Source organism: Chiloscyllium plagiosum, unplaced genomic scaffold (genome assembly GCF_037043375.1).
Source record: "Chiloscyllium plagiosum isolate Xiang-an unplaced genomic scaffold, Cpla_swu_hap1 HiC_scaffold_39, whole genome shotgun sequence".
Taxonomy (NCBI): Eukaryota; Metazoa; Chordata; class Chondrichthyes; order Orectolobiformes; family Hemiscylliidae; genus Chiloscyllium; species Chiloscyllium plagiosum.
The window spans coordinates 102,524,108-102,533,728 of NW_028270177.1; positions in this window are offsets into that span (position 1 = coordinate 102,524,108).

The window sequence follows — 9,621 nt, forward strand, 5'->3', positions numbered from 1 at the left end:
CACCCTTACTACTCTCTGAGAAAGGAATCGACCTCGGCATCAATCACTCTCAAATTACATCGATGTGCCATTGTGCCAACCATCACCATTTGAAGAAAAAGGCCTTCACTGTCCACCTTAAAGCAACGTCTGATCATCTTTTATGTCTGTATTAATTCACGTCTCAAAATTCTAATCTCAATCAAAAACAGCCTCAAGTCCCTCAGCCTTTCCTCGTAAGACCTTCCCTTCACAGAAGGCAACATCCGAGGAAATCTCGTCTACAACCTTTCCAATGCTTTCACATCCGTTCTATAATGTGGCAACCAGAACTGCACGCAACTCGACAAGTTTGGCCATACCAGACAAATTTCCAAAGCTGCAAAGGGAGCATTTGGCCCTGAAACTAAATCCCTCTCCCAATAAAAACTAACACACTGTGCTCATTGCAAACAAATCCATCAACGTGTGTGTTAACTTTCAGAGTGTTATATACATGGACGCCGAGATCGCTCTGCTCATCTAAACTTCCAAGAATATTACAATTAGACCAGAACTTTTTATTCTTGTTATTCATTCCAAAGTAAATCACCTCACACTTTTCCACAATAACCTCCATATGCCACCTCTGAGCCCCGATCTGCAGATTATTCATGTCCGTCTGTAACCTGCAGCAGACTTCGGGACTGTTGACAACTCCATCGACTTAGTGTGTTCTGCGAATTTACTCATCCATCATCCCATGCTCGAACCCAGGTCATTTATAAAGGTGACAAACAGCAGTGGACCCGAAAAGGAACCTTATGGTCCACCATGAGTAACTGAACTCCAGGATGAATATTTTCCATTAACTACCACACTCTGTGTTCTTTCAGCGAGCCACTTACTGATCTAAACCGCGAAATCACCCTCAATCCCACGTCTCTGTATTTTATGCAACAGCCGACCGTGCATTCGTGAAAATCATATCCACCATGTTAACCACTTTACTCTCATCCACTTGTTTGTTGACCTTTTCAAAGAGCTCAATAAAGTTTGTGAGGCACAACCTGCTATTCGCAAAATCGTGTTGACTGTAGCGAATCAACTTCTTCCTGCTTAGGTGATCATAAATCATATCTCTCATAACCTTTCCCAAAACTTCACCTTCAAGGAAATACGTTCCACTGTTCTATAATTTCCAGCATTCTCCCTACTCCTCTTCGTGAAGAAGGGGACAATATTTGCTGAATTCGAGTCATAGACACTGACGAACTAAAGTTGGTCGTCATAAGTTTTGCAATCTCCTCCCACGATTCCCAGAGAATCCTATGATACATCCCATCAAGCCCAGGGGACAATCTATTTTCAGGCTTTCAAGAATTGCTAACAACTCGTCTTTATGAATATCAATTTCGTATTTTCTATCATATTGCATCTCAAAATTCTCTTCGACAGCATTGTCTTTTTCATTTGAGATATAATGAAAAATATACATTCAGCGCCTCTCCTATCCTCGGACTCCGTTGACGACGTCCTCCTACTGTTCTTGACAGGCCCTAATCATATCCTAGATATTCTTTTCTTCTTGAAACGACAAGAGAAAGCTTTAGGGTTTTAAATGACCCTGCCAGCTAAAGACCTTTAATGTCCCCTGTTGCTCTGAGTACCTCTCTCTTTTGGCCCTTCCTTGCTAGCTTTTAACGTTCAAGTGCCCTAACTCAGCTTTCATATTACATGTTACATGCACCGCCTTCTCCATCTTGACAAGAAATGCAACTTTTTGAGTAAAAATGTCTCCCTGTCTCAACCTCATATTCCCTGCATGACACACACACACACTTAGCAAGGACATGCATGAGCGCCTCCCTGAACAAGCTCCATATTTCAGGTGTGCAAAACCCCTGCGTTTACTTTTCCATCTGGTGCATCATAACCCTTGCCTGATCGCATCATACTGGCCTTTCTCCCAGCGGTACCTCATGTTCTGCGATATATATAGAAATATCCCTATCCATCACTAAATAAACTTACCAAATTGTGGTCACTATCACCAAAGTGCTTAATTATCTCCAAATCGAACAATTGACTTGCTTCGTTACGCAGTACCAAATCCAATATATTTTTGATTCTTCTTGGCCTATCTAAATGCTGCGTCACGAAACCCTCCTGCACACATTGGACAAAGACTGACCAATCAGAGCTCCTCAAACAATAACATTTCCAATCAATATTTGGAAAGTTAAACTTCTCCACTACAACTACCTTGTTACTTCCGTTCCTATCCAGAATCATCTTTGCAATCTTTTCCTCCATATCTCTAGAACATTTTGGTGGTGACCTCCACTTGCCTGATTTTAATCTCAGCCCATTCTAGTTCAGCAGATTGAGTCGGGTCCTCACCAAATATCTTTTCTGCTACCATAGCACTGTCTTTGACAAAAAATGCCACATCTCCCCCTTTTTAACGATTTCCCTGTTCTTACTGAAAAAATCGAAACTGAGGTGCCAGGAACAACCATTCATTTTAGTGCTCCATTCATGTCTCTGAAATGGCCACAATATTGAAGTCCCAGTGAACAACCCATGACAACCTGCTTTATCCCAGATGCTCCTAGCGGTGAAGTAGACAGACTTCAAACCACCTTCATCCTTGCCAGCATTCACTCACAAACCCGAAAACCTATTTATGTCCGAACCACTCAAAACTTCCAGCAAACTGCAGCTAAAATTCGGGTTCGCAATCCGCTGCTGAATTCGTTTAAACCCTCCTGAGGAGCTTTAGAAATTATCCACTCAGGATGTTGGTACCCTTCCGGGTCAGGTGAAGACCATCTTGTTTGTAGAGGTCCAACCGACTCCAGAATGAGCCCCAACTATCCAGATATCCAAATCCCTATCACCTGCACTATCCTTACAACCACGTGTTCATCTGCTCTCTCCCTGTTCTTTCCCTCACTATAACGTGGCATGTGTAACCAATCAGAGAGATCAACTCTGTTTGATCTAGATCTAAGATGTCACCCTGGATCCCTGAATTTCTGCCATACATCCACATCACTTTTATTACATATGTTGTTAGTGCATATGTGAAACATGACCTCGGGCTGCTCCCCCTCCTCTTAAGGATCCAGAAAACACGCTACGAGACATCACAAACCTTGGTAACTTGGAGGTATCACATCAATCATGAGCCTGCCCTGTACCCACTGAAACTGTAATCTGTCCCCCTCACCATGTAGTGCCCAATAACTATTGCTCTCCTCCCCTCTCCCCTACCCTTCTGATCACAGGGACAAACACTGTGCCAGAGATCTGTACCCCATGGCTTACCCCTCGTAGGACATCCCCCAAAAATGTAACAAATACAGTATGCTTGTTACAGATGGGCACAGCCAAAGTGGATGCCTGCACTGGCTGCATGTTCCCTTTTCGTCTCCCGACTGTATACGATCGACCTTTTTCTTGTACCTGAAGTGTAACTGCCTCCCTATAACTCCTCTCAATTCACCTCAGACTACCCAAAGATCCAATGTTCAGCTCCAGTTCCATAAAGCTGTTGCCAAGGAGATGGAGTTGGGTGCAATTCCCTTAGATTCAAATGTCACGGAGATTACTGTAAACTCTAAGCTCTCACGTTCTACAGGAAGAACATTCAAATGGCCGACCATCCATTTCTAATGTTCTGAATTCACACACACATACATATGTGTGTGTGTGTGTGAATTCAGAATATTTGGAATTGGTTGGTCGGCCATTGGAATGTTCCAGGAGAAAGTGAGGACTGCAGATGCTGGAGATCAGAGCTGAAAATGTGTTGCTGGAAAAGCGCAGCAGGTCAGGCAGCATCCAAGGAATAGGAGAATCGACGTTTCGGGCATACGCCCTTCTTCAGGAATAAGGAAAGTGTGTCCAGCAGGCTAAGATAATAGGTAGGGAGTAGGGACTTGGGTGAGGGGCGTTGGAAATGCGATAGGTGGAGGGAGGTCAAGGTGAGGGTGATAGGCCGGAGTGTGGTGGGGGCGGAGAGGTCAGGAAGAATATTGCAGGTTAGGAAGGCGGTGCTGAGTTCGAGGGATTTGTCTGAGACAAGGTGGAGGGAGGGGAAATGAGGAAACTGGAGAAATCTGAGTTCATCCCTTGTGGTTGGAGGGTTCCCAGGCAGATAATGAGGCACTCTTCCTCCAACCGTCGTGTTGCCATGGTCTCGCGATGGACCGAGACATTTGAATCTACGGGAATGTCCTTGGTGGAGTGGGAGGGGGAATTAAAGTGTTGGGCTACGGGTGGTTGGGTTGGTTGGTCCGGGTGTCCCAGAGGTGTTCTCTGAAACGTTCCGCAAGTAGGCGGCCTGTCTCCCCAACATAGAGGAGGCCACATTGGGTGCAGCGAATGCAATAGATGATGTGAGTGGAGGTGAAGGTGAATTTGTGGCAGATATGGAAGTGTCCCTTGGGGCCTTGGAGGGAAGTAAGGGGGGAGGTGTGGGCGCAAGTTTTGCATTTCTTGCGGTTGCAGGGGAAGGTGCCGGGAGTGGAGGTTGGTTTGGTGGGGGGTGTGGACCTGACGAGGGAGTCACGGAGGGAGTGGTCTTTTCGGAACGCTGATAGATGAGGGGAGGGAAATATATCCCTGGTGGTGGGGTCTGTTTGGAGGTGGCGGAAATGACGGCGGATGATACGTTGTACATGGAGGTTGGTGGGGTGGTAGGTGAGGGCCAGTGGGGTTCTGTCCTGGTGGCGGTTGGAGGGGCGGGGCTCAAGGGCGGAGGAGCGGGAAGTGGAAGAGATGTGGTGGAGGGCATCGTCGACTACGTCTGGCGGGAAATTGCGGTCCTTGAAGAAGGAGGCCATCTGGGTTGCATGGTTTTGGAACTGGTCCTCCTGGGAGCAGATGCGGCGGAGACGAAGGAATTGTGAATATGGGATGGCGTTTTTACAGGGGACAGGGTGGGAGGAGGTGAAGTCTTGGTAGCTGTGGGAGTCGGTCAGTTTATAGTAAATGTCCATGTCGATTCGGTCACGCGAGATAGAAATCGAAAGGTCTGGGAAGGGGAGGGAGGTGTCTGAGATGGTCCAGGTGAATTTGAGATCGGGGTGGAAGGTGTTGGTAAAGTGGATGAACTGTTCAACCTCGTCGTGGGAGCACGAGGCATCGCCAATATAAAGTGGATGAACTGTTCAACCTCCTCGTCGAATGTTCTTCCCGTCGAATGTGCGAGCTATATGTATGTACATATGTGTATGTAAACATATGTATAAATGTGTGTGCGTATGCATGTATGTGTGTGTATGCATATATATTTAATATTTAATATATATATGTTTAAAAGTTTCAAAAGAACATTGAGTAAAACAGCATTTATTCAAAAAATATCTGATTTTGTGGAGTGTTCTGTCCTTGGGAAATACCTCAGTTACTTAAGATCAGCCATAAAGACTCCCTGAGTGAATATTCATCACTCACTAGAGATACAGAGGTGATTTTTGAAGTCGATGACGTTTGTCATGTCGCTGATCCTGCGCTGTGTTAAATTCTGGAAAGGATGTTTAGCTCGTATCATATTACTAATTTTGCTGCAAACTCGCACAGTCCATTAAAACAATCCAAAAGTTATTAGGTTTATCTCATTGGACATTTTGCCTGTTATCAGAAAAACTATAATAGAAATGACAAGGTACTGCTATGAAGATTACAGAATTCAAACAGGAATTATTTTCGTGTCTTGTCACTAGATATGGTTGCGGGAGATGAGTGAGCAGCAAATGGACTCACTCCCTTCTCTGTGATTGCAGCCAAAGTTTCTAATGCGACAGATGAAAGAACAAAGGTGCATCACATCGGCAGGTCTGTTCCAACTCACGATAGTGTAGTTTCACTTTGATTCTCGCCATCTCCTAAAGTATTAGCTGAATGGGGAGATCAGGATCCTGAAGGTATGCTGATACATTGCGCGAATTATTTCCACATTGTTGGCATCACCAGTTATGCAGCAGACTGTGCTAACCGGCTTCCTTTAATGCTGAGCTAACACAAACAGCTCAGTTCCTTTACATTTTATAGAAGTTCACGTAGAGGGGTAAACAGGCGGGAGGCTGTACCTCAAGGACTGTCCCAATCGGCAATAATTGGTACCTGCTCAACGTTGACTTCTCCAACTCTGAGGCAGCCTGGCTAGCTGTGTTCTTCCAACTTCCTGCCTGTTTAATTGGATTCCAGCAGATTACTGTCTCTACATAAGGAACAGAAGCATTCAACCGCATCCCTGTACGTTTTCGTCCCCCATTGTTTCACCGTTTCTTTTCTGCTTTTCATGAATCACGTTGTTCTTCATGCCAAACGAAGGCATTATTCGCATCAGAAGCTTGTCATCCTCATGTTCCTCGAAGGAAAAACACGTATGTGGACTTCCAAACAGAAACAAATGGGGCCTGGGGCGGGGGGGGGGGGGGGGGGGGGGGGGGGGGTTGGGGGGGTGGGGTCTGCCTATAAAATGACTTCCAACTATTCCTTCAAAACTAATTCCTAACAACATGGAGAACGCACCTTCGGATGCTTGCTGCAATAGTTGCAAGAAAATTCAGCAAGGTTGTAGTGTGAATCGAGGTTACAACTCCGGGCTCGAACCACGGAGCTATGGGAGCACTAACATATAAAGCGTTTTGAGACTGACAAAAGATGATGACCTCTAGCAGAAAAACTTCGGTCATCTCACTTTTGTGATACAAGCTTCGTTTTGTGTGACAAAATACGACTTGAAACCCACTTCTTTGATCACGTGTTTGATATAACACTTTGTCAGCTTCCCAATATCTAATAATGTGACAGGGATCAACATTTGTTTAAACTCACACAAAGTAAAAGCTTTGAAGCTTCTTTTATATAAAATGCACGATGTAGTATTGATACCAGCTCATTACTCTTGATTTCAGCGTGTATTGCAGGTTTTCTTAATCACTTGGTGAGTAATTCCTTTCCTTTTGCCTGGTGCGATTTACGTTGCCACGGGAATTCATAATTTATGGCCTTGGTAGGTGACTTTTAGGCACCAAACGTGAAAAATTCAAATCGAACATGCTCCGGAGCTTGGAATTCGAGGGAATGGAGAATATCTGAGAGTGCACTTTAAAACATAATCTTGGGTGTCGTGTCCGCTGGCTGGGTTGCATAATATTGACCAGCTCTATTTGCTCTTGAGTGGGCTGGAGGACATGACAGTGATAGATAGAGGGAAGACAGTCAAGAGATTTGTAGAAAATGATGAAAAATTTGAAATTTAGCTGCCCGGTGATGGGTGAGCAACCCTTGTTTTGAGTACTCCGACATGAAGGAGAGGTATTGGAAGACCTCAAGATTACATCATTGGGTGAATAACCTGCAACTCCTTACCTTCCACCCTGTGGGAGCCCTTGTGGAAAGATTAAGCTGCGAAGGCCGCAGTGCACGTTTGCGAAAATGGGCGTTCCTAAAAATACCATTCAGATAATGCACAATGAAACAGTGAACAGAACGCAAGTGCACCCTTGAATAGAAGCAGTGTGAGTTAGACCATAGAACATAGAACATTACAACGCAGTACAGGCTCTTCGGCCCTCGATGTTGCGCCAACCTGTCATACCAATCTGAAGTCCATCTAACCTACACTATTCCATGTACGTCCATATGCGTGTCCAATGACGACTTAAATGTACTTACAGTTGGCGAATCTACTACCGTTCCAGGCAAAGCATTCCATACCCTTACTACACTCTGAGTAAAGAAACTACCTCTGACATCTGTCCTATATCTATCACCCTTCAATTTAATTCTATGCCCCCTCGTGCTCGGCGTCACCATTCTTGGAAGAAGGCTCTCCCTGTCCACCCTATCTAAACCCTCTGATTATATTATATGTCTCTATTAAGTCACCTCTCAACCTTCTTGTCTCTGACGAAAACAACCACAAGTCCCTCACCCTTTCCTCGTAAGACCTTCCCTTCATGCCATGCAACATACGAGTAAATCTCCTCGGCACCTTTTCCAAAGCTTCATCATCCTTCTTATAATGTTGTGACCAGAACTGTATACAATAGTCAAGTGCGGCCGCATTAGCGTTTTGTCCAGCTGCAGCATAACCTCATGGTTCCAGAACTCGATCCCTCAATTAATAAAAACTAAAACATGTATGCCTTCTTCATAAACTTGAGCTGAAAATGTGTTGCTGGAAAAGCGCAGCAGGTCAGGCAGCATCCAGGGAACAGGAGAATCGACGTTTCGGGCATAAGCGCTTCTTCAGGAATGAAGGGCTTATGCCCGAAACGTCGATTTTCCTGTTCCCTGGATGCTGCCTGACCTGCTGCGCTTTTCCAGCAACACATTTTCAGCTCTGATCTCCAGCATCTGAAGACCTCACTTTCTCCTCCTTCTTAACAAACTTGTCAACCTGGTTCGCAAATTTCAAGGATCTCTCTACCTGAACACCGAGATCTCTCTGATCACCTACACTACCAAGAAATTTACCATTAGCAAAATACTTTGCATTCCGGTTGTTCCGATCAAAAGGAATCACCTCTCACTTGTCCGCATTAAACTCCATTTGCCACCTCTCAGCCCAGCTCGGTAGCTTACCTATGTCTCTCTGTAAACTACAACATCCTTCATCACTATCCACCGACCTTAGTGTCGTCTGCAAATTTACTAACCCACTCTTCTACGCCCTCATCCAGGTCGTTTATAAAGAATAACGAACAGCAGTGGACCCAATACCGACCCTGGCAGTATACCACTGGTAACTGGACTTCAGGATGATCAACAACCACCCTCTGTCTTCTTTCAGCAAGCCAATAACTGATACAAACTGCTACATCTCCCAAAATCCCAATCCTCCGCATTTTGTGCAATAGCCTACTGTGGGGTACCTTATCGAACGCCTTGCTGAAATCCATATACACAACATCATTCGGTTTACTCTAATCTACCTGCTTGGTCACCTTCTCAAAGAAATCAGTTAGGTTTGTGAGGCACGACCTACCCTTCATAAAACCATGCTGACTATCCCTGGACAAATTATTCCTTTCCAGATGGTTATAAATCCTATCTCTTATAAACTTTTCCAACAATTTACTAACAACTGAAGTGAGGCTCACTGATCTAAAATTAACAGGATTGTCCCTACTCCCCTTCTTGAACATGGGAACCATATTTGCTATCCTCAGGTCGCATGGCACTATTCCTGTAGACAATGACGATTTAAAGTTCAATGCCAAACGCTCGGCAATCTCCCCCTGGCTTCCCAGAAGATCCTAGGATAAAGCTCATCCGGCCCAGGGGGCTTATCTATTTTCACACTCTCCAGGATTTCTAATACCTCCTCCTTGTGAACCTCAATCCCACCTAGTGTAGTAGCCTGTATCTCAGTATTCTCCTCCACAACATTGTCGTTTTCGAGACTGAATACTGTTGAAAAGTATTCATTTAGTGCTACCCCCATCTCCTCTGACTCCACACACAACTTTCCAGTGCTATTGCTGATTGGCCATAATCTTACTCTCGTCATTCATGTATTCCTTAAATACCTATAGAAAGCCTTAGTGTTTACCCTGATCCTATCCGCCAAAAACTTCTCATGTCGCCTCCTGGCTCATCTGAGGTCTCTTTTTTGGTCTTTCCTGGCTACCTTGTAAC